At 37.4% G+C, this 25,529-nt stretch overlaps 1 protein-coding gene across 1 annotated transcript in view; it reads left to right on the plus strand.

The window, feature by feature from the left end:
• Nucleotides 1–2,713: 2,713 nt before the first annotated feature.
• The window catches only part of VRK1 (VRK serine/threonine kinase 1), a 147,631-nt gene continuing 124,815 nt past the window's right edge, over nucleotides 2,714–25,529 (plus strand). The window contains exon 1 of the mRNA XM_027849192.1: nucleotides 2,714–2,807. The gene's annotated coding sequence lies outside the window, so the exon portion shown is untranslated. The remainder of the gene's footprint in view (nucleotides 2,808–25,529) is intronic.

Here is a 25,529-nt window from a genome sequence, read left to right on the forward strand (position 1 = left end):
GCTTGGTCAGACATCCAAGATGCCAAGGGCATCCACTGCATCCTGGGCCATGCCAGTCATCCTGACTTTTTCCTGCGACTGGACTTTGATAATTCTGGAAGAGATAGTGAGGCTGACACTTTGTGCAATTCTGCCTCACTTAAATGCAATTCATGCACAATCAAGACATTACCTGTGATGTCATAGGTCCTCTTTGAGACAAAGGACAAACAACAATCTCCTATGTTAGTGCTGAAATGGACCTAGGCAGTTCTCTACCAATGACTTCTCATAAATCTTCTACTAGATTGTAAACTCCTTGGGGACAGGGACTATTTTGTTTAAATGGGCCTGCTTCCAGGACTTTGCTCTCAGTCCTGGCCAGTTCTCTGTTAGGTGTGTATTTCTAGCACCTAAAAAAGGGTACATACACTTAGTAAGTGTATGAGTTGAATTGATCATTCTGGCTCTAAGCTCTTTGTCTCAGTGCCTCTGTGCTCATAGCACCCAACCCATTTGGTGGACAAGGAAAATGGAGAGGTTAATGACTCAAACACAGCAATTAATTAATTAGTTTTTGAAGGGCTAGGAGGTGTATGTGTGTGTGTGTGTGTGTGTGTGTGTGTGTAGAGTAGGAAGATCATGTATATAAGGCACTTTGCAATTGTCATTTAGTCAATCAACATTTATTAAGCACCTACTATGTGCCAGGCACTGTGGTAAGAGCTGAGGATACAAAGAAAGACAAAAAAATAGAAACAAAACCAAGCAGATTTTGCTCTCAGGGAGTTCATCAGCTAATGGGAGAGACAGCATTTGAGCAACCATGTATAAATAGGATATTTATAGCATAAATTTTTGATAATCTCAGAAGAAAGGTCCCCAGATTAAAGAGGTTCAGAAAAGGCTTCTTGTAGAAGGTGGGACTTCAAGGAAGTCAGGAGGAAGAGATGAGGAAGTATTTTATTAATGTGGATCATAATTATTACTACTATTTAAGTAGAATACGCATATTCCTCAAAGTTATTCCACTTATTTATTCATTCAACAAACATTTACTAATCACCTATTATATGCAAAACACTATGTTACATCCTGGAAATAGAAAGATAGACAAGATAATCCCTGTTCTTAGGTAGCTTATAAGTATATAATAATAAAATGAATTTTCTCGTAGTAATATATGGCGAAAGAGGACTATAAGAAAAACTGAGCACAACAGAACTAATGCTTTCAAATTGTGGTGTTGGAGAAAACTTTTGAGATCCATTGTAGAGCAAGAAGGTCAAATTAAGAAATAAATTCACTGGAAGGTCAAATACTGAAGCTGTATTTTGGCCACCTATTGAGAAGAGAGGACTCATTGGAAAAGACCCTGACGCTGGGAAAGATTGAAGGCAAAAGAAAAAGGGAATGGCAGAGGATGAGATGGATAGATAGTGTCATGGAAACAACCAACGTGAACTTGGACAGATTTCAAGAGATAGTAGAAGATAGAAGGGCCTGGCATGCTATAGTCTGTGGCGTCATGAAGAGTCAGAAGACTGAATAACAACAACAATATCGTAAGAGGGAAGCAGAATAGATTATATAGAACTGATACAAGGGAGAGAGAGGTGAGTGCTCAGAATCTGAACCCAGGTTCTCTGACTCCAAATCCAGGAAAAGAGATATGGGAAACAAGAGGATGGATATATTACTTTCATCTGGGTGTTTTGGGAGGTGGGGCAGGGAAGGTTTCATGGAAGAGGTGGTATTTTCAGTTGGCAAGTAGGAAATTCCTTGAAAGCAAGAAGGAACTTCAATAGATGAAGAAGGTGGGGGAGGGATAGAAGTGGGATGGAAGACAAGGGGGTAGGGGAAAGGGGGACAGATGGGAACTCAGTGTAATAACATCAAATGCCATAGTCAAGATGGGTGGAGACAGAAAGAAAATGGGACAGAATGTAGTCCAGTCTGGCTGGAACTTAGGTGACATGAGTTCCTCATGTGTATCTCTAACATCTGGCACAAGGCAGACAGAAGGCACTTAGTAAATATATGATGAATTGAATTGAGTATGTTGAACTAAGATCTTCCAGCTCGAAGCAAATCATTGGAACCCAGAGCTGGAAGGACCTTTCCCCATCATCTAGTCCTACCTCTTCATTTTACAGGAGAGGAAATCCAGGCCCAGGAAAGTTAAATTAGCTTGTTTAAGATCACTCAACAAATAAGTAGAGCAGAGTCAGAAATTGAACCCAGGTCCTCAGACTCCAAGTCCTGAAATCCCTTAGAATCTCAGGTCTTAATTATCTGAACAAAAATTCCTGCTTGTTTGTGTTTCTCAGCCAAAATTTATGAATTGCTTAAGTATGTTGTCGCTTGAAGAACAGTGAAAAAAGGAAACGAAGTTTTTACATTGTATCCTACAGATTTACATTCAACTTTTCAGGAAAACCTTTGTTGCATAAAATGAGAGATACCCCCCATAGGGTACCTAAACAGTTAAGAACTAGTGGCAACAATCCAAACCGGTCACTTCCAGACTACGCTAAACTACATTTCCCATGAGGCTAAGTCCCAGCATGCAGTTGGTCGCGGAGCTAGGAAATCAGGTTATCGGATCTCGAGGACTACAGGTCCCAGAATGCCCAAAGGGGTGGGGGGAGGGCAAAGGAGAGAGGTGGGGCAAGGGTCGGTTCTAGCAAGTCCGCCCTCTCAGTAGCCAATGGGAGACGAGGATATTGCGTAGTGCGGCTGGGGCGGGAGATGCTCAGGGAATCCGGTGTCGGCTGAAGCGGCGGGAAGTTCGGTCTGCGAAGGAGCCTCCCGCGTCGCAGTTTCAGGTCGGGGAAGCCGTGGGCCCTTGGGGTCGGGGAGCCAGAGGACTCGGAGCAGGGCGCTCCGGCGGGCTCGGCGGACGAGGCCCTGCCGAGAAGGGGCTGGCGGGAGAGTTGTTCGCCGCGTCTGCCCTAGGCCGGCCGCAGCCTCCCGTGCCCCGGTTTATTGGCGTCTTTTCGTGGCGCCCGCAGAAGGTCCGGACGGGACGCGAAGCTTTCCCTCCCTGGCTCCCAGAGGCAGCCAAAGGCGCGGAGGGTGGCGGCTCTGTCCAGGCCTTGCTCGGTCGTGGGCTCTGGTCGGATCCCAGGCTTTAGGATTAGGCGTTAGAGACGCATCAAGCCCCCTGTTGAGGCAAGGTGGCCTAGTGCAGAGAGGGAGAGAGCTGAGCCTGGCATCTGGAAGGCCTGGATTCCAGACCGTCTTGTGACACTTACTAGCTGTGTGACCCTGGCCGTGCCACTTAACCTCTCTGAGCTTCTGGCAACTCCCTCGGATGGAGCTTAGTCATAAACAGCTTCAGATTTGCGTTGATGAGGGGGTTTCCCCACACCAGAAGTTCAGAGATGTTTACATTTTGTGTAAATGGGGACTCATATTTTCAATACCTACCTCACAAAGGTGGTTGGGAGGAAAGCACTTTGTATACCTTAAAACATCCTAGAAATGTAAGTTATTATTATTGTTCTAAGTAGTAATACTACTTAGTAATATTACTTAATAGTAATACTAGCTTAGGCAGCTAGATAGAGTGCTAGGGCTGCATCTTCATGAGTTCGAATCCAGCCTCAGACAGTTATTAGCTGTGTGACCCTGGGTAAATTACTTAATCCTGTTTGCCTCAGTTCCTCATCTGTAAAATGCGTTGGAGAAGGAAATGGCAAACCACTCCAGTGTCTGTGCCTAGAAAAACCCAAACAGGGGTGACGATCTTGACAGGACTGAACAGTAATACCATTTAGTAGTAAATATTGCTTAGTCGTAATACGGGGCAAGTTTGTAGTGCTTATGAAAGAATGAATGAAAAGTCCTGAAGATATTAGTCATTCACTTTTAACCAAATCCAACAAGCATTAAGCACCTACTCTGGGTAAGTTTGTGTTCTAGGAGCTGGAAATATAAAGAAAATGAACAATAGTTCTTGCCCTCAAGAACCTAAGATTCAAATGGGAGGATAAAACACATAAACAGATAAGTATATACATGCTAATTTGATAAGTAGTAATAATTGTAATCATTTTATCCTCATTGATAATATTAGTGAGATTGTTATCTTATAGATAATATCCTCATTCTGCAAAAGAGAAAATGGAGGTCTTGAAAGGGGAGGTGGTTGTAAGGAAAGCACTTTGTAAACCTTGTATAAATGCAAATTATTATTTTTAATTAACTTTTAGTTTTATTTTATTTAGTTTAATTTTGATTACTCTGAATCTAGCAGATAGGTAGATACTTCCAACATTAACTTTTTAATCCTACCGCCAGAAGTGGTATTACCCATCCACTCCAGAAGATTTTTCTTTCTTAATTTTTTTTTTCAATCAAACCTACTAAAATGAAATTTAATAGAGGTACATTTGGGTTCAAAAACTTACCTGTGTAAGTACAAGTTGGTTGAGGCATGGTAAGGTAGCCATTTTTAAAAAAAGATTTGGGAGTTTTGTTATTCTACAAACTTAATAAAAATGAATAACATTATATGACAGCCAAAAAAAAAATGCCTGCAACAAAAAACTAAGGTGATTTTGGGCTGTCTTAAAGAGGACAGCTGTTAAGAACAAGGACATGAGTGTCTTGTATTCTGTCCTGATTGGATTCCTTTCAAGATTTTTGAAAAATTCTTCCCCAGGATATACAATATGGCTCCATCCTTATTTTCTCTACTTTTTCATGGGGCAAGTTTGGAGGGTAGTTATGAAAGAATGAAAGAAAAATCCTGAAGATATTAATCATTCATTTGTAATCAAATCCAACAAGCATTTTTAAATTTAATTTAATTTTTTTTGGTAAGGCAATTGGGGTTAAGTGACTTGCCCAAGGTCACACAGCTAGTGCATGTCAAGTGTTTGGTCTGAGGCCAGCTTTGAACTCAGGTCCTCCTGACTTAAGGGCTGGTGCTCTATCCACTGTGCCACCTACCTGCCCCGCAACAAGCATTTATTAAGCACCTATTCTGTATAAGTTTGTGTTAGCTAGGAGCTAGAGATATAGAGAAAATGAATATTAGTTCTTACCTTCAAGAATCTAAGATTCAAATGGGAAGAATAAAACACATACAGAAATAAATATGTACATGATAATTTGAGGAGAAGTGAGGTAACATTACTGACCAGAAAATGAATCAGTCAACAAGTGTTCATAAATGCCTGTTTGCTGCCTGGCATTGTACTAGACCCTAGAGATACAGATAATAATAATAATACAAATGTAAAATGAAAGAAACTTCCTATAGAAGGTGGCACATAAACTGTGCCTTGAAGGAAGGTAATGATTACAAGTAGAGATGCATTTCACAGGCATGGGCAAAGAAGTCTGTGAAAAGGCACAGAGGTGGGAGATGGGGAACTAAATTCTGAGAATAGCAAGTAGGGCACTGTGACTAGAAAGCAAAGTCTATAAAGGGGAGTATGTAATGTGAAATAATCTTGGAAATTTAGGCCAGATTGTGAAGGAATTTAAGTGATAAATTTAGGATTTGGCATTTTATCCTAAAGGCAATAGGTTTGAGAGCAGGAGCTAGCTTGGAATAGTTGCAATTGTTTCTCAGAGTGGAAATATTTAGAATGACCTAGATTTTGGCATTCAGTTTTAAGATACAGTATATTATCTTGTATTAAGTTGCATTTTAGTCTTGTTACTTTTGAAGGGAATTAAAATGTGTGGTTTTAAAGAAGGAAATTAAGGCACTTAGCATTTTTAAAAACATTTTTACAGTTGTTGCTCAATTAGGGTATATGTTACTCATGTTTGCTAAATATGGCATTTTGTGAAACAATTAGTTTCTGGGTAGACAAGATAGCATCTGTTAGCCAAATTTTTGTTAGATAGTAGCAATAGTCACCAAATAATGATTTCAGTGGATAGAGTGCCAGGCCTGGAGTCAGGAAGACTCATCTTCATGAGTTCAAATGTGGCCTCAGACACTTACTAGCTGTGTGACCCTGGGCAAGTCACTTAACCCTGTTTGCCTCAGTTCTTCATTTGTAAAATGAGCTGGAGAAGGAAATGGCAAACCACTCCAGTATTTTTGCCAAGAAAACCCCATATGGACTTGACTGAAATGACTGAACAACAAGTACATTCTTACTTCAGGCAGTGTGTTGTCTGTCCTTCAAAGGAATGTTGACTGGATTCTGTAAATTAGTGTAGCATGTAACTAGTGTAGTTTATAAGTACACGGGTTTGTACTGATAAGGGTTTGTAGAATAATGACTTGCTGTTATGCTCAATGTTGCAAAGATGCTAGATGGTTGAGACCTTGGTTAAGTTCTGTTTCATGTTGTAGGTTGTTGTTGTTTGTCCTTCATTCTGGAAGAGGACCATGACATCAGGAAGGTGATGCCATGACTTGCAAATGAATTGAATTTAAGTGAGGAAGGCTGAGCAGAGTCATCAGCCTCACTTTCTCCTCTGGAGCCATCTAGGTCCAGTGACATGATATAGATCAGGACAACTAGAGATGACCCTGAATGCAGTGGGAGACTTCGACCTTTTTAAGCCTCCCAGGTCTGTTTGTCTGAGGCAATACCTATTCAGTGATTAAAGCTAGGTAAGATATGAGACGATGAATGGCCTCCTTTACCTAGTAAAAAAAAAAAAAAATTCAATCTGGGAGGGGAAAACCCTCAGGGTTTCTGGCCAAAACAAACAATTGGTATTTACACTCACTCTGAGCCATCAAGGCCCAAACACCAAGTGAGGCTTGGGCTGGGACCTATTGTTGTCCAATCCATGGGAGCCAGAGAGATTTGGGTTTAAGGCATGGTCCTTAAGAAAGAAATCTAGCCTGTAAACATCTTCGGAGATTTCAGTGATCAAAATTTATATTCTTTTAGGCAGAGGACCTGCAGGTAAGGGTATGATTCCCTATGTGGACAGAGGGAACAGAGGGAGGGAGAGAAGAGAGAGAAGGAAGGGAGGGAGGAAGGAAGGAATTAACTGCATTGCCCAACTAGATCTAGTCAGTTGGGTCCGCAGTGGGGCAGCTCAGACTACTCACAAGTGGTTGTTTGTCCTTCATTCTTAAAGAGGACTGTGACATTAGGAAGGTGAAGTCATGACTTGCCAGTGAATTGGATTTAAGTGAGGGAGGGCTGTACAAAGTTACCAGCTTCATTCTCTGCTATGGAGCCATCTGGGTCCAGTGGCATGATATAGATTAGGATGACTGGAGATGGTCCCATGTTGTAGGTAGATGCTTTAAAAACAACAAAAAACTCTTGTCATACTGTATTTAGGCAGCTGTGGCACAGTGGATAGAGTGCTGGGCCTGGAGTCAGAAAGACCTGAGTTCAAATTCGGCCTTCGACACTAGCTTTGTGACCCTGGGCAGGTCATTTAATCTTGTTTGTCTCAGTTTTGTTATCTGTGAAATGAGCTGGAGAAGGAAATGACAAACCACTCCACTATCTTTTGCGAAGAAAAACCCAAAAGGGGTCATGAAGAGTTAGACACAACAACAATAACAACAACAGTATTTAGAGTGCTTAGAAAACCAAAAATTAAATTTAAGGTAAATAGAAGGCTAGTATTTTTTCACTTAGAGCATGATTTTTCAAAAATTGATTTGAAGTTATCAAAGTGACTAACTTTTCTTATCCTATACAAAAATAATTGTTTCATACTTTGCTCAAAATTCTTATTTTCGATTTAATCTTTCCAATATTTTAATTTTAATTTTGTTATTCTGAACGTGACAACCATCAATAAAAATGAATATTTTCATATAAAAAGAATAAGAAAAGAATTGTGTATGAAACTTCAAATTTCTATTATGTATTGTTTATTTTTTAAAATGAATTTAATCAACACTTTAGTTCCAAAGCTGCTTAGATTGTCTGTCTTCCTCTGAATTTCCTTCTATTTTCCTCTATTTATTAGCTATTGTCTAGTCATTTTCTGTCCTCTCTGATTCTCTGTGATCCTTTTTGGGGTTTTCTTGGCAAAGATACTGGAGTGGTTTGTCATTTCCTTCTCAGCTCATTTTATAGATGAAGAAACTGAGGCAAACATGGTTAAGTGACTTGCCCAGGCTCACACAGCTTGTAAATGTCTGAGGCCAGATTTGAACTCAGGTCTTCCTGACTTCAGGCCTGGCTCTCTATCCACTGAGCCAACTAGTTGCCTCTTCTACTTATTAAGGTTAGGGTTAAAACAAGTTTTTGTTGATGTCTTTATTTTTTTTTTTAAACATAACCTTAGTTTGCCCCAGTATGCTTTCTCCTCTCCTCTTAGAGAGCTATCTCATATGACATAGTGTTTTTAAGGAAAAAAAAAAAACAAACCAAAAGAAAAGGAAAAAATCAGTGTAAATGATCAATCCATTAAAAAAGTCTGAAAGTATGTGTAATGTGCATATATTGACTCTCCACCTCAGCAAAGAGATGGAGTGGGAGTGACTTCTCATTTCTTCTTTTGAGCTGTGCTTGTTCTTTATAATTTTATGGTGTTCACTTTTGATTGTTTTTTTGTGTGGTCAGTTTTTTTTTTCTTTTCCATTGTTTCACTGCATCGGTTCATGTAGATATTTCCGTGCTTCTTTGTAGTCATCATGTTCATCATTTCTCACAGACAGTAATATTCCAGTTATTATTGTTGTTTGCCATTTCTTTCCCCAGCTCATTTTACAAATGGGGAAAATGAGGCAAACAGGGTTAAGTGACTTGCCCAGGATCACGCAGCTAGTAGTATGAGGCCAGATTTGAACTAGTGGAGATGAGTCTTCCTGACTCCCTGGCCTAGCACGCTATCCACTGTGCTACCTAGTATATTCTTTAATTTTAAGGTCATATATCCATTTAGAATATATTGAGGAATATGGTATAAAGTATTATTCTAAGTATAATTTATGCTATATTGCTTTCCAGTTTTCCTAGCAGTTTGTCTTTTAATCAAATAGGAATTTCTTTTCTAAGTATTTTATGTTTTCTGGTTTATTGAACACTGAATTATTGAGTTCCATTGTATCTGATTTACCCTTGTCTAGTCTTTCCCATTGGTCTACCTTTTTTAACCAATGCCAGATGTGTCTGGAAGTGCTATTCTTCCTTTGTCCCAATGTTTTTTCAAAATTTCCTTTGATATTCTAGTTCTTGTTGTTCCAAATGAATTTTTTAGGTTTTCAAATGAATTTTGTATCGCTCTATAATTGAATCTCTGTAAGACTTTTCTGTGCTTTGGTAGATTGGTCCCCAGATAATTTATCCATTTTATAGTTATTTGGAATGGGATTTCCCTGTCTATTATAGCTTCTTAAATTTTGTCATTATTATCTAGAAATGTAGTTGATTTTTTTAGAATTTATTTATTTTATTTATTTTGTAGTCTGCAACTTTGCTGAATCTTATCTCAGTAACTTTGCTGATTCCTTAGGACTTTCCAGATAAACTACAGTATCAACAACAAATAGTGATAATTTTATTTCCTCTTTACTTTATGCCTTTAATGTTTTTCTATTGTCTTATTGCTGTTGCCAGCATTTCTAAAACTATATCAAATAATGATTCAGAGTGTGGGCATCCTTGTTTTACTACTGTATTTATTGGAAAAGGTTCTAGTGTATCCTCATTGCTTTTAGTTTTTGATAGATATTTTTAATGATATTCAAAAGAAAAGGTCCCTTTATGCCTATGTAGTTTTTTTTCAGGCATAAAAATGAGTATTGTATTTTGTCAAAGGCTTTCTGCATATTTTGAAATAATTATGTTCTTTTGGATATTCTTATTTTAGTCTAATTAATTTTGTTGATTGTTTTCCTAATATTGAACGAAATACTATGATAAATCCCATTTGGTCATAATGAATGATTTCTTGAATAAATCATGGAAGCCTAGCTAATAGAATTTTATTTAAAAGTTGTAAATTGTTCATTAATGATATTGATCTTTGCCTCTTCTATGCTTTGGTTTAGGTCAGGGATGGGGAATCTGCAGCCTTGAGGCCACAAATGGCCCTCTAAGGTGTTCAAGTGCTGCCCTTAGACCTAATCCAAACTTCACAGAATGAAAAGATTTATTTTTCTCAGTTAAAGGGCTGCACTTGAGGAGCTAGAGGCCACATATGTCCTTGAGGCTGCAGGTTCCCCACCTCTGGTTAGGTATTGGAACTATTTTTGTCATACTTAAAGAATCTGTAAGGGTGATTCCCTGTCCTCCTGTCACCCCCTCAATTTTAGAGAATAATTGTGTAGTAATGGTAGTAATTGTTCTTTAAAAGTTTGATAGAATTCCCCTTTGACTCCATCAGGATGAGTAGTTTTTTCCTTTGGTTATTCTTTTAAGGCTAGTTCCATTTACTTTTCTGATATTGGGTTATTTAGGATCTCAATTTGGTCTTTCAGTTTGGGTATTTTCATTTTTGAAGGTATTCCTCTATTTCTTTTGTGTTCTCAGTTTTGTTAGCATATAACTGTGTATATGCTCTGTTTATTCTTTTTATTTTTTCTAATTTTTCTTGTGATTTTTACCTTGCTCATTGGATATTTGGTTGATTTTATTTCCTGCCTTCTTTTTAATCAGATTGGCTAAATGTTCATCAATTTTATTAGGTCTCTTCAGAGAACCAACTTTTAGTTTTATTTATCATTTCAGTAATTTTTTTGGTTTCCAATTTATCTGTTTCTCCTCTCGTTTTTAATATTCCCTGCTATTTTTAGGTTTGTTTATTTGTTGGCTTTTGAATTTTTTAAATGCGTATTCAGTTCATTAATTTTCTTTTTTTTCTATTTTGTTAATGGATGTTTGGAAGGATTTCTTTTTTCTTCTCTAGAAGGCTTTAGCTATATTTAAGAAATTTTGATCCGTTCTCTTTCTTACACTGCCATAAGTATCCCAAGTATTCCTCCCTTTCCTAGATAGCTATCCCATGTGACAAAATGTATTTTTTTAGAGAGGAAAAAAAATCAGCAGAACTGATTGATACATTGAAAAAGTCTGAAAGCATGTACAATTTATAACACCTGTGGATTTTCCACTTCCATGAAGTGGTGTCTTGGGAGTGTCTTCTCATAGCTATTCATTTGAGTCCTGCCTGATCTTTATAATTTTGCCAAATTTACTTTTGATTTTTTTGGTTTGTAGTTCTTTCCATTTACATTGTAGTTACTGTGTATATTGTTTTTATTTTGGCTTTGTTTTACTCTGTATCAATTCATACAGATATTATCAATATATCATTCATCACACACATCATTTCTTACAGCACAATAATATTCCATTACATTCATGTACCACAATTTGTTTAGCCATTTCACAATTGATGGATATAAAATTAGTTTCTCATTCTTAGCTATCACAAAAAATTCTGTTAGAAATATTTTGGAGTCTATGGAGATTTTCTTCTTGGTTTAAGCCCAGTAAGAGTCTCTGATTCAGAGTATGGACATTTTAGTTACTTATTTGCATAATTCCGAATTGCTTCCCAAAATGGTTGTACCATTTCACAGCCTCACCAACTACCAACTACGTATTAGTATGCCTATCCTTTGACAACTCCTTCAATGCTGACTGTTGCCGTTTTGGGTCATATCTTGCCAATTTTCAGTGTGTGAGGTGAAACTTTAAGGTTGTTTTGATGTGCATTTCTTTTATTAGTGATTTGGAGCATTCTTTCATGTGGTTGTGAATATTTTACAGTTCTTTTAAAAGCTGTTCGTGTCCTTTGATCACTTATCTATTGGGGAATGACTATTAGTCTTACATCTGTTTATTAATTGTTTAATATATCTGGATACCAAACTCTTATCAGAGAAATTTGATACAAAGATTTTTTTCTTATTTGACCACTTTTCTTCTTATGCATTAGTTTTGTCTGTGCAGAAGCTTTTCAGCTTCAGGTCATCAAAGTTATTTATTTTCTCTTTTATAGTTGGCTTCTATCTCTTGTTAAGAATACTTCTCCCATCCATAACTGTGAAGGTATATAATCTGTTTCTCTTCTAATTTTTAAAAATACTATGATCTTTATTATTAAGGTCATATATCCCTTTAGATTGAGTCATGTAATATGGTACAAGGTTTTATTCTAAGCCACATTTTGCTTTTCCAGTTTTCCATTTTGTCAAATTTCCATTTCTATTTTGTCAAATAGAGAATTTTTTCCTAGGAAATCTATATTTTCTGCTTTATCAAACATTGGGTTATGGAGTTCTTTGTTTTGAAATCTCCCTTGTCTAGTTTTTTCCATTGATTTCTCTGTTCTTTAACCAATACCAGAAGGTTTTGATGATTGCTGCTTTATAATATAGTTTGAGATTTGGAAGTGTTATTTTCCCTTCATCCATACTTCTTTTTATCATTTTCCTTGGTATTCTAGATCTTTTGTTTTTCCAAGTGAATTTTATTCTTTTATCAAGTTCAATAAAGTATCCCCAGGGTAATTTCTTTGGTATAGTGTTAAAAGTATAAATTAATTTTTTTTGTACTGTAATTTTTATTATATTGACATAGCCTAGCCAAGAGCACTAAACATTCCTCCAGCTTTTTAAATTCTTTATTTCTTTTTTAAAAAATTAATTAATTGATATTAGTTTTCAACATTCACTTTTATAAGATTTTGAGTTCCAATTTTTTTCTCCTTCCCTTTATTTCCTTTCCTCTCCCCAAAATGTCAGGCAATCTGATATAGGCTATACATGTACAATCATATTAAACATATTTCCACGTTGGTCATGTTGTGGAAGAAGAATTGGAATAAAGGAGAAAAATCATGAGGAAAAAAACAACAAAAAAAGTAAAAATAGTATGCTTTGATCTGCATTCAGACTCCATAGTTCTTTCTCTGGCTGTGGATAGCTTTTTCCATCATGAGTCTTTTGGAATTGTCTTAGATCCTTGCACTGCTGAGAAGAGCTAAGTCTATGAGAGTCAGATCATCGAATAATGTTGCTGTTACTGTGTACAATGTTCTCCTGGTTCTGCTCACTTCATTCAGCATCAGTTCATGTTCAGCATCAGTTCATGTAAGTCTTTCCAGGTTTTTCTGAAATCTGCCTTAGAGCAGGAGTTCTTAATCTTTTCTGTGCCCTGGATCCCTTTTGCAGTCTGAAGTCTGTGGACCCTTTCTCAGTTTTTTTAAAAGCACAAAATAAAATAGGATGACGAAAGAAACCAACTGTATTGAAATATAATTATAATTTGTTTTTTTTTTAAGATAAATAAGGTCTTTATCAGAGAAATTTGCTTAAAAATTTTTTTAACAGTGATAAACAGTTTTTATTCAGGCAATGAAACTTGAAAAAATATATTAGTACTTATTATAATAATTCCATTTGTGTAAGTATAACTCTTACAAATATTTACCTGACATATAAAAAGGGAAATTATTGTACATGTAAAATGTATGTAGATGATCATTACATATACAGTGCAATCCTGGTAGGAGTCAAGCAGCTTTCACTCCTCCCTATGGGAGGGTAATCAATCACTCACTGTACGGCATTCACAGGGCACAGGGAAAGAGATGTGCAATTAGGGTGGTCGCTTACTGGCACATTTGTTACTATATATGGAAATCTATTGGCAATGTACTCGTGCTGACGGCAACATTGAAGAACATGGTGACACCTTTGAGAATTAAAATGGGCATCTGAATTGTACCACAAAGAAGAGAAGACTCCAGGTTAGATTGAGTTAAGATTTGGAGGTTGGCTTAGAGTTCCAATTCTCATGATTTCAAGACCATTTGAGTTATCAAGTAAATACACAAGGTTACAGCTATTAGCCTGGGCACTCCGAGGGTAGGAACTATCTGAACTTTGGATCTTCCTCAGAACCAACACAGACTTAATACATGTTTGTCAAACTGATTTAAAAATTTAACTGACAGAGAACTTCTTTAGAATGGATTTGAGATGCCACTTTAGGCAGAGGGCAATACAGTCTTTAGTAGCTCTAAAAATAAAGAACAATTCAAAAATATGAGGACGGTTTAGGTGATAAAATGCCACAGGTGTAAAGTCATGCACTTAGTATCCATGAGATAACAATAGAAACTAAGAGTTACTATAAATATATTATAGCTAAGGAACCATTCGTAGGAATCTTGCTTGTTCAAGTCCAAGTGCAGGCTGATAAGGCAAAACAAAAAAGAAAGACTCTGGATGACAACCTATGAATATGCTATGAATATGTTAAGACCTTGTTACTGGCAGAGAGAGAGAACTCACCTACCTCTGAAGAATGCTGCCCCTAAAAAGTGCTTTGCCAACTCTAGAACAGTATTTCTCAAAGTGGACCTTACAGAAGTTTCAACAAAGCAAACCCGAGGGAGGAGTTTCACCAAAAACTGAAGGACTACCATGCCCAGTAAACCTGTCTGTATCCATTCAGCCAGTGCAGAGACTGAAGACTCATCAGAATAGGCCACATGACTTAAGAGTGGTTTTCCTGTTAGTGTAGATTCTCCTAGGTGTGTGATTATTAGTTGGCCTTCACAGGGGAGGCAAGGTTTTGCTAGGTTGGTTCAAAGATCTGGGGACAAACCACACTTTTTTTCACAGTTACTATTGCTACCTGTATTTTCCTCCATCCTATTTCCCCTCCCCCTGTTTATTCCATTCCCTCTCTCCTTTCTCCCTGTCCCTCCTCAAAAGTGTTTTGCTTCTGATTACCCCTTCCCCTAATCTGCCCTACCTTCTATCACCATGGCCCCCTCCCTTCTTCTCTTATCTCCTTCCCTTTCTGTTTTCCTGTAGAGTAAGATAGATTTCTATACCCCACTGCCTGTGTATCTTACTTCCCAGTTACATGTAGAAACAATTTGTAACACTCTTTTTTAAAACTTTGAGTTCCATATTCTCCTCCTTCCTCCCTTCCCACCCACCCTCATTGAGAAGGCAAGCAATTCGATACAGGTTATGCATGTGTAATCATGCAGAACATTTCCATAATAGTCATGTTGTAAAATATTAACTGTATTTTCATCCTATCCTGCCCTTCGTTTTTTTCTATTCTCTCCTTTCACCCTGTCCCTCTTCAAAAGTGTTTGCTTCTGATTACCCCTTCCCCCAATCTGCCCTCCCTTTTATCACTCCCCCCTACCCCCATCCCCTTCTTTTCTACTTTCCTGTAGGGTAAAATAGATTTCCATACCCAATTGAGTGTGTATGTTATTCCTTCCTTAAGCCAATTCTGATGAGAGTAAGGTTTACTCCCTCTCACCTCCCCTCTATTTCCCTCCACTGTAAAAGCTTTTTCTTGCCTCTTTGAGATAATTTACCCCATTCTACCTCTCCCTTTTTCCTTCTCCTGGTACATTCCTCTCTCACCCCTTAATTTTATTTTTTATGTGTCCCTTCATAGTCAACTCACCCCATTTCCGTGTAGGAACTTTAATAAGTCCCTTATGATTTCCCTTTCCTGTTTACCTTTTCATGCTTCTCTGGAGTCTTGTATTTGAAAATCAATTTTTCTATTTAGCTCTGTTTTTTTCTAAGGAATGCATTAAATTCCTCTACATCATTGAATGTCAATTTTTCCCCCTCATTGATCATACTCAGTTTTGCTGGATAGGTGATTCTTGGTTTTAATCTTAGCTCCTTTGACCTCCGGAACATCGTACTCCAAGCCCTCCAATCCCTTAATGTAGAAACTGTTAACTCTTGTGTTATCCTGATTATGGTTCCACAGTACTTAAATTGTGTCTTTCTGGCTACTTGCAATATTTTTTCTTTGACTTGGAAACTCTGGAATTTGGCTATAATATTCCTGGGATTTTCCTTTTGGGATCTGTTTCAGGAGGTGATTGATAGATTCTTTCAATTTCTATTTTACCCTCTGGTTCTAGAATATCAGGGCAATTTTCTTTGATCATTTTTTGAAAGCTGATGTCTAGGTTCTTTTTTTGATCATAACTTTCAGGTAGTCCAATAATTTAAAAATTATCTTTCCTGGATCTATTTTCCAGGTCACTTGTTTTTCCAATGAGATATTTCACATTGTCTTCTATTTTTTCATTCTTTTGGTTTTGTTTTATAATTTCCTGATTTCTTGTAGAATCATTAGCTTCCATTTCCTCCATTCTAATTTTTAAGGAATTGTTTTCTTCAGTGAGCTTTTGGACTTACTTTTCCATTTGGCGAATTCTCTTTTTTAAGACATTCTTCTCCTCGTTGACTTTTTGGACCTCTTTTGCCATTTGGTCTAGTCTATTTTTAAGGTGTTATTGTCTTCAGTATTTTTTTGGGTGCCCTTTAGCAAGCTGTTGACTTTGTTTTTTATGATTTTCTAGCATCACTCTCATTTCTCTTCCCAATTTTTCCTCTACTTCTCTTACTTGATTTTCAAAATCCTTTTTGAGCTGTTCCATTGCCTGGGACTGATTCATATTTTTCTTGGAGGCTTTGGATATAGGAGCTTTGACTTTGTTGTCTTCTTCTGAGTGTATGTTTTGATCTTCCTTGTAACCAAAGTAAGTTTCTATAGTTAGAGTTTTTTCCATTGTTTGCTCATTTTCCCAGCCAATTACATAACTTTTTAACTCTTTGTTAAGGTAGAGCTCTGCTTCTAGAGTGGATGGCATACTGTCCCAAGCTTCAGGGGTTTTGTGCAGCTGTTTTCAAGAGATACTTCTAGGGACCTATAAGTTTTCAGTTCTTCCAAGGTGGTATAATCTTTTTTTTTGTGTGTGTGTGTGGCAGTTGGAGTTAAGTGACTTGCCCAAGGTCACACAGCTAGTAAGTGTCAAGTGTCTGAGGCAGGATTTGAACTCAGGTCCTCTTGACTCCAAGGCCGGAGCTCTATCTACTGCGCCAGCTGGCTGCTCCGTGACCTTTCTTGATATATTTATTCACTTCTGCATTTTTGTTGGTTGGGATGTTTTAAAACCAAATGCTTTCTTCAAGTCTGATTTTCTTTATAAAAATGTTTCAAATGTCTCTTTGTTATTTAACATCTATTTTTTTTTTCCGTGTAAGGTTTCAGCTCATGTTTTCAGGGTACATCATCCTGGATTGTATTCTGAGCTCCATTGCTCTTTGGAGCACACTATTCCATTTCCTTCTACCTTTTCTAGTGGATGCAAAATTGTCTTGCATTACTCAAATTTCCTTTCCTTTGAATTTGAAGGTCTTTCTTTTGATGACTTGCAGAACTTCTTGTTTCTGAATTGAATTGTTAAATTTAATCCCTATATGTCTTGGAGCTTGCAGTCTTGCTTATTTTTTTTTTCCCCCTGGAGGTGATCCATGAATTCTTTCAATTGGTATTTCACTTTCTGTGTTCAGAAGTTCTGGGCAGTCCTCCTCTATTATTTCCTTCATACTGGCGTGTTAAGGCTTTTTGTCATGTTATTTGTTGTGTTTGTCCTTGTGTTTTATTTATTTATTTTTTCTTCTCGATTGTCTTTTTTTTTTAAATTTCCATTCTTAATCCTCTCTTTTGTTCTTTGGTGAGGCTTGCCAGTACAGTTTCCTGTTTTTTTCATTTTGCTATTTATTTATTTGTTTATTTATTCATTTATTTATTTATTTAGGCCATTGGGGTTGAGTGACTTGCCCAGGGTCACACAGCTAGTAAGTGTCAAGTGTTTGGTCTGAGGCCCGATTTGAAGTCAGGTCCTCCTGACTTCAGGGCCGGTGCTCTATCAACTGCACCACTTAGCTACTCCTATTTTGTTAATTATTTTTGCTGTGCATGCCATAACCTCTGCTCTCATAAGTTTAATTTCCTCTTTTAAACCACTCAAGACCAGTGTGTTGGGATTCCGTGTTCTCCTCATCTTCCACAGGGTCCTTTGTTTCATCAACTTGTTTTCTTTTGTTTTACAGTATTTATCCATATATGCCTGTACTTATTTACTGCATCTGGATGCCACATTTCCTTCTGTTATTGTAAGTTTTTCTCTTGATTTTTCTAGTTATGTTCAAGGTCTCTGAGTTTCTTTCTTCCTGAGATCTTTGGTCATTTCCATCTTTTCCCTCCCTTATTTTTTCTTATCACTCACTTTCCCACTCCCTGTCCTCTGATTGTGGTTTCCTTGGGGGCTGGATCTCTAAGCGTCTTAGCTTTTTTCCCCGTGCTGGGCAATTCACCATTCTTCAACCTCCATTTTTGCCCCAAGTGACTTTTGGTTGTCAGAACTGGCCCCAGCTAGATGATATACTCTTTCCCTCAGGCTTGGTGGAGTGTTGTATGTCCCCTTACCCCTCCCTCCCTCTCATCCTCCCACACAGTATCTTGTCTTGGTGTCCTCTTCTACTCCTTCTCTTCCTTAGTTCTTTGGATTCTTAGTTCTGGAGCTTCGCAGCACTGGTGTTACAGGGTTATTCAATCTGCCACACAATTACTGGTGTCATGGGGTTTGTTGGCCCAGCTGCAGCTCTGCTGGTCCTACAGGGTTGTTCACTTTGACACTGGAGCTTTGCAGTGTTAGTGCTATGGGGTTATGGCCCCTAGCAGACTTTTGCTCTTCGAGGGGCTGCAGTCACTAGCTTGTCTGCTGTGGCCAGGACAAATTTCCACAGTCTGCAGCTGGGGTCTCCACAATACTGGAAAGAGGGAGAGAGGACCAGAGTGTGAGAATGGGTTTTGTTGTTATCTTATGTTATGCCCTTGTATCTGCAAATGCAGCCTTGCTGGGGTAGGTGGTATGGCAGGTGGGGGAGGGATGCTGAGTGAACTCAGAGTCAGTGAACATTTCATTCTTCAGTTTTTTTTAACTTTTTTTTTTTTTTGTGATTCTGGGTACCCTAGATTGTGGAGACAGCTGACGTTGCTTTATGTTTGGTGCTTTACCATGGTCTCTTTTGGGAGGCCGTGAGTATCAAAGAAATGTTCACTTCTCCATCTTATTGCTTATGTGCCCTGGAATTGCTCTTCTATTTTAAAAAATATTTCATTGATTGGGTGGGAGCTATCACTGTAACTAGCCCTATTCTCCCCTCAGCATCTCCTTTCCTCCACCTCCAGCACAACGTAAAATACAAAAGCCGACTCTCTCGTGTAAGAAATTTGTCAGCAATTCAAATGTGCAATTGTACGTGTCTCAGTGTATGTTTTATTATATATCTCTAGTCTGTTACCTCATTGTCACAATATGGGGAGCATATTTCATTGTTGATATTCTAGAACTATTGTTGGTCATTTCATCAGTTAGAGTTTTAAAATCTTTTATTTCTTTTCCCCCTACAATGTTGTAGTCACTGTATAAATTGTTTTTCTGATTCTGCTTACTTTACCCTCTATAACTTCATTTAAGTCTTTCTAGGTGTTGTTGAATCTGTCGTATTTGTCATAGCTCAGTAATACATTATATCTGAAACACAATTTGTTCTATTCCCCACTTGCTGGTCTGCATCTTGGTTTTTAGTTTTTATTACATCAAAAAGTGTTCTTGGAAATATTTTTATTTATATGCATCCTTTCCTTCTTTCTTTGGCCTTTTTAGAGTATATGCCTAGTAGTATCACTTAGTCACAAGGTCTGCTTAATTATTGACTTTTTGGGTATTTTTCCAAATTGCTTTCCAAAATGGCAGAACCAGCAAGAGCGCATTAGTGTGCCTATCTTCTCATATACCTTCCAACAATTGTCATTTTCCTTTTCTTTTGTCATCTTTACCAACCTGATGGGTATGAAGTGGAGCCTCAGAAGGTCTTCTGTTTTTGAAATAAAACTCTATAAAACTTTAAGGCTATGAATATAAACTTTTTTTTTTCAATGAAAGGTTTAAAAATCTCAGGGGAAATGCACTAATCTTAGAAAGATGCTTTTAAAATGACCTTGATATATCAAATAAGGAAGAGTGACTGCTGAATTCATGTAAATCGACCCATGTTTACATCTACACTATTAAAAAAATAATAGTTGGCAACTACATAGGGCTTTCCACTGTTTTTCACATGTTATGTCATTAAATCTTCTTGACAATGCTATGTGTTTAGTATTCAAGATACTTTTCCCCTCTTTTTACAGATAGGCAGGTTCAGTACAGATACTGAGGCTCTGTGAAGTTAAATGGCTTGCTCTTTGTTGCACATGCTAGGAAAAATCAGAGGCAATGTTTGAACTTGCATCCTTCCTGACTAGCTTCTTCTACTATACTAGGGTACATCTCCAAGTACAGTATCTAATTAAAGTAAAAAATGTTCCTGCTTTCATAAGAAGTGGTGTTTGAGCAGACTTTGGAAAATGGTTGGCATATGCCTCTTGCAGTATAAAACAAATGTAAAAAAATTACGAATGAGACAGGAATTAAGGAACTAGGAATTTTAGAAAAGTTAGATATGATTTATCTTTGGGTATTACTTAATAAAAACCCAAGAGTAAACATTTCTTAGTTTTGCGTAACAACTTTACAGAAATTGACCATAAAAAAACTAATTTTATTAATGAAAATGACAACAGGAACATACAAAAACGTTTGGGATGTCACCGAAGTTGTCTTTATGGGAAGATTTATATCTGAACATTTTTATCAAGAAAAGGGAGAAAGAACAAATCAATAAATTGGCTTTACAACTAAAAAAGCTAGAAAAGCAACAACAAATAATTAAAACTCAAAACAAATAGAAATGCTGAAAATCAGATAGGAGAAACAAGATGGAAAACAAAAAAACACTGTGACTTCATAAATGTCTGATGACTGCTTCTCTGCTATGGACTATCAGTACCTGACCTGAGCAACAGCAGACAGATGCTAAACTCAGTTACTGTCATCCAATTTGAAAGCCCTACTGGTTCAGAGTCACAGAACTGTAGGCTTCCCTTTAGTCTGGGATCTGTTCCTCGTTTATTCCTTTGTGGGCTTCAAATCAGCCTAGAAGAGGAAACTCCAATTCTGGTTCAAGAGGCACACTGCTCTCACTTGTTTCTTAACTTACCCTTTATTTGGTATATAGTCTGGGGCCTACAACCGCTCCTTAATCCAGAATGCTAACGCTGGGTACAGATCCCTTTCTCTTTCTACCCTGGATCTGTGATCTGGGACTGGGTGATGGTGACAAAGCTGCCACTTGGCACCTGTTTCTACAGCTTATGTGAGGTTGGGTATGGGTCTCTGACCCCATCTTATCCCAGCGTGTAGCCTCTCCCTTCACTGAAGTGCTCTGTCCAAGGCTTGGCCTGATTTTGTTCTTGGTGTTCTTAGACTCTCTTGTTTCCCTCTTCTGACCTAGGTTGGAAAAAGAATTATGTGACTTTTTCTTGAATTTCCTGGCGACGATTTAGTCTGGTATGTTTTCTAGGTCTTTCTGGTTGGAGGAGTTTGATGTACTTCTTCCTTATACTCTGCTATCTTGGCTTCACCTCTTATTTATCTTTATCTCTGTGGAGTCAGGATGGCATATTTGATAGAATCCAGGAAGACCTAGATTTTAAGTTCTTCCTCTGACTCATACAATCTGTATCACTCTGGACAAGTCACTTAACCTCTTAGTGCCCTAGGCTACTATAAGTTACAGAGAAGATGGCTAATCTGCATTGGTAGTAAGAGTTTCTCAATTGAGTGTTCTCTAATTCAGTCAAATCACAGGTATAGTGCCTCTCTTACCCTTTATTTTGGTAAAACAGTGGTTCTGAACCTACAGTCTATGGACAATTCTCTCTCTCCATTTCAACATAATTGAATTACTTTGTGATCATGTGTATTTTATTTTATGTATTTAAAGACATTATTCTGAGAAGGGGAGCATAGGATTCACCAGGTGGCCTAGGGGTTCATGATACAAAAAAGGTATTTTGTAGTTATAGTCATATAGTTCTTTTGTGTCTTGGTAGATGGACTTCCAAACATTTCATTTGGGGTAAGTTATTATTGGTTGTAAGTTCATCTTTTGTTTTTTGAAATATTGTATTCTAAGAACTCCTTTTGTTCAGAGTAGAAATTGACAGTCTTGTGTGTTCCTTACAGTAGTTCCTTAGTACTTGAGGGACTTATTTCTAGATTCTTACAGTATTTATTCTTACAGTATTATTCAGGATTTTAGCTATATCATTCTTATGATTCTAATAAATCTGGACAGTTCTCGTTTATAATTTCTTATACAATGGCCAGGCTTTAAAATTTTTTTTTTAAATCATGGTTTTCAGGATCTATCCTTGATCTGTTTTCTACATTTTCTCTCTCCCCACCCCCAATTTTTTGGTTTTGTTCTAATGTTTCCTATTTTCTCTTGGAGTCATTTATTTCTGTTTTGTTTATTCTAGTTTTCAAGGAGTCTGCTTCTTAGATGAGGTTTACCACTTTCTCTCTTCCAAGCTGTTTATTCCAGTTATTTCCCCCAGAGTTTTAACTTAATTTTTTATCTCTTGCCTTATTTATTCTAGGTATTTATGTAATCTTTGTGGAAAATCTGTTTTTTTTTCTCTTGAATCTTTACTTGTAGTTGTTACGGTGTTATTTGCTACTTTTTGGAGATCTTTGCCTTACAATAGTTTTTGATATAGGATGGTTCTTTATTTACTCATCCTGTGAGATTTAGTTCCTGAACTGGGGCTTTATGCCAGGACCATGTTCTGCCCCCTCTGTGTTTTTGGGTATGGTTGTCATACCTTGATCACACCCTTGGTTATTTGGGTTCCTGCACTATCCTCTACCTGTAGGAGTTAGGCCTCTCCAGACCGTTAAGGTCCAGAGTGCTGAATTTTCAGGATCCTCTCTGGTATCTTGGGATAGTGTTAGGTTCCTCTGGACCGTTGGCTCCAGATGTCCCATTCTGAGAGCTGCAGCCCTGGGCTAGTCGTTGGGTTGCTCTTTCAAGGTCCCTACTCTGAGACTTTCTTACCACCCTTGGGCTTTTTCTGAGTATCTGCTCTTGCTGATTCTTGACACAGAAACATGAAGTCTATCCTGTCTCTGGCTAGTTTCTGGCTATGCTAGGATGCTACCTTTTTCTAGCATTTGCTTTGCCGGCTACTTGGTTCCTTTTCCTGTTGCCTGTAGGCATCTGGCTGAATTTTTGTTCAGTTCAGGGGTGAAAGAAATAATTTACTGTAATTTTTTATTGGATTTCTTGATTGCTATTCAGTTTGGTGTGAACCACAAGGTTTTTCTGAAGTAGGAATGTGGAAGTTGGGTAGTCTGCCTCCAGTTCAGGTGGGTATCTTGGCCAGAATTTGAGGGTATGCTTTCCAAAGAGGGTGAAGTTTCCCAAGAGAATGAGCTAGTGAGTAATGGAAGGGAAGTCCTTCCTCAGGCCCTAGGCCTATATATATGCCATAGTTCAGATTAAGGTCAGATTTTGAAAGGCTTTGTATGGTAGCCCTGGACAGGCGATTCTCCAGCCATGGTACTAGACTTGAGTTAATATTAAGATCTAAATGAGAACACTAATGGTAGGTGGCAGATAAGGGATTAAGAAGTTTCTGTAACTCTAGAAGACCAGGATTATATAATAACAACTTTTATTCACTGTGGATTATTGTTAGCCTTTTCATTTTGGTATAGTTGTCTTTCCCCCACCCCCCAAATCTGCATTACCCTGTTGTGTTTTATAGCAAAACCCATTCAGATACATGATTGTTTGTTTTTTTTTTTAAATAGAGAACAGGGTAATGATAGGGTGAAAGGGTGAATCAGATACCTGTCTTGTCCACACTGGTAAGCTAGGGAAAATCATTGCATTTTGAAACTTGAAGAAAAAAAATCAGATAGTAGTTGGGCTCAAGGTAGCTTTCTAGAAAAGGAAGCAACATTTTTTTAATTAGCATTAAGCACATATTTGCAGTTCTGCTATAATTTGACATACATGTTTTCAAAAAGCACTACTACACTTTGGAAAATCATGCAATAAAACCCATAGATTATGGGGAGAATTGGGTTAGGGACACAACACTCAAAAACTTCATCAATGACATGTCAAAAAAAAAAGGAACCTAATTAAAAATGGTAGCACAGTTTTATACATGTTGAATGGTTAAGAAATATATCAATACTACAGTAAATAAAAGCAGCATAAGTTGGGCAGTTGGCAGCTTGGAGTCTTGAGGTGGAGGTCATGGTGGGAAGGGGATTGGAGTGATGAAGCCTTCTCTGCTCACAGCTGTAACTTCACCAGAAGATATACAATAAATATGGCATTTACCTTGACAAAGACCTGAAGTTTGCTTGTGGAAGTGGTTGTTAGAAGAGTAGCAGCTTGTATTATTGGTGAAATTTTTTGCATTTTCAATTTTTCTCAAGAAAGAATCTTGAAGAAGCAAGTTTAAAATGTTCCCTAATATATCAGTTGGATTGGAACAAATTTGTATTTTTGAAACAGTGATAGCAGAACTGACAGCATTATGTGCAAAATCCTCTGTTAGGCACTAGGGGAGATAAAAAAAAATAATTAAGAAATGAACCCTGCTCTAGAACTTTAAGATCCATTAGCATAGGTTTAGGAATGAGTAATATATTATAGCTGATATTTATGTAACTATTTAAGGCTTATAGGGTGATTTACATACAATAAAATTTGAACTTCAGAACAGCAATATGAGGCAGGTACTATAGGTATTATCCCTGTTTTATAGATGAGAAAATTGAGGCTTAGAGAAAAATGTCTTAATCAAGACCCTACTGGTAGTTGTGTCAGAGGCAGGATTTGAATCAAAGTCTTCATGACTTCAAGTTCAATACTTTATCCACTTTGTAGCATTGCCTCTTAATAAGGAGACCATCCTGGCTTTGTTGGGAAATCCTGAGGCTTGAAATTATGGTTTTGGAGGTGAGTGTCACTGACTGGTTGGTGGAAGGTATTCATTGTTAACTGGGGTTAAGTTTATAAACAAATAGGCAAACTGTTGGTGTTTGGACAATGATGTGACATGATAGACTGTAATCTTGATCCTTTGGATCTGTGGTTTTGTATATGGATCCCTTATTCACCGATGCAAATCACGGACTTTTTTTTTACCTTCTTGTGAAATTCTTGTCTTTTTTTTCCTTTGAATCTTATAATAGAAGATTTACCTGATGTGCCAGATGCTTTCTTGTTGTTTTTTTTTTTTTTGGTAGTGGCTCACATGGTACCAGTGGACTATTTGGGACAGGTACACACAAATAGAATATGTACATATATAATGCCTATCATGTATATGATATATATGTGTATTTCTATACACTATACATTATATATATATGTGTGTGTGTGTATGTTGCCTTTTGATGTGTGACTGATTTGAGTGTTTTAAAAAGAGATTATTCTGGTTCCTCTGTAGGAACTAATTGATTGGTAGAAATTACCATATGCAAAAATGTTTAGCCACTTTACCGAAGCTTATGATTTTGTGTTGGACTGTATAACAATCGCTGGCAAGCTGACAAAAGTAATTTGCTCCATTTTGATTATATGACATATCCTTAGCAGCTTTCTGGAAGGGTGTGGTACAGATTTCAGACTTTGCCATTGTTTTTAGTGATGGGAACTGAAAAATGTGCTGTAAGTATCCAACTTACATTGAATGTGCCAGTGATAGAAAGGTGATAGAAAGGTGATAGTCATAGTAGATACTGTTGGTTTTCTGTTGACCTAGATGACATTTTGGTTAGTGTATTTTGGAGATTGGACCTGAAGATGGTTCAGAGGTGGGTAA

This window comes from Vombatus ursinus, unplaced genomic scaffold (genome assembly GCF_900497805.2).
Source record: "Vombatus ursinus unplaced genomic scaffold, bare-nosed wombat genome assembly UNPS02007284.1, whole genome shotgun sequence".
Lineage (NCBI taxonomy): Eukaryota > Metazoa > Chordata > Mammalia > Diprotodontia > Vombatidae > Vombatus > Vombatus ursinus.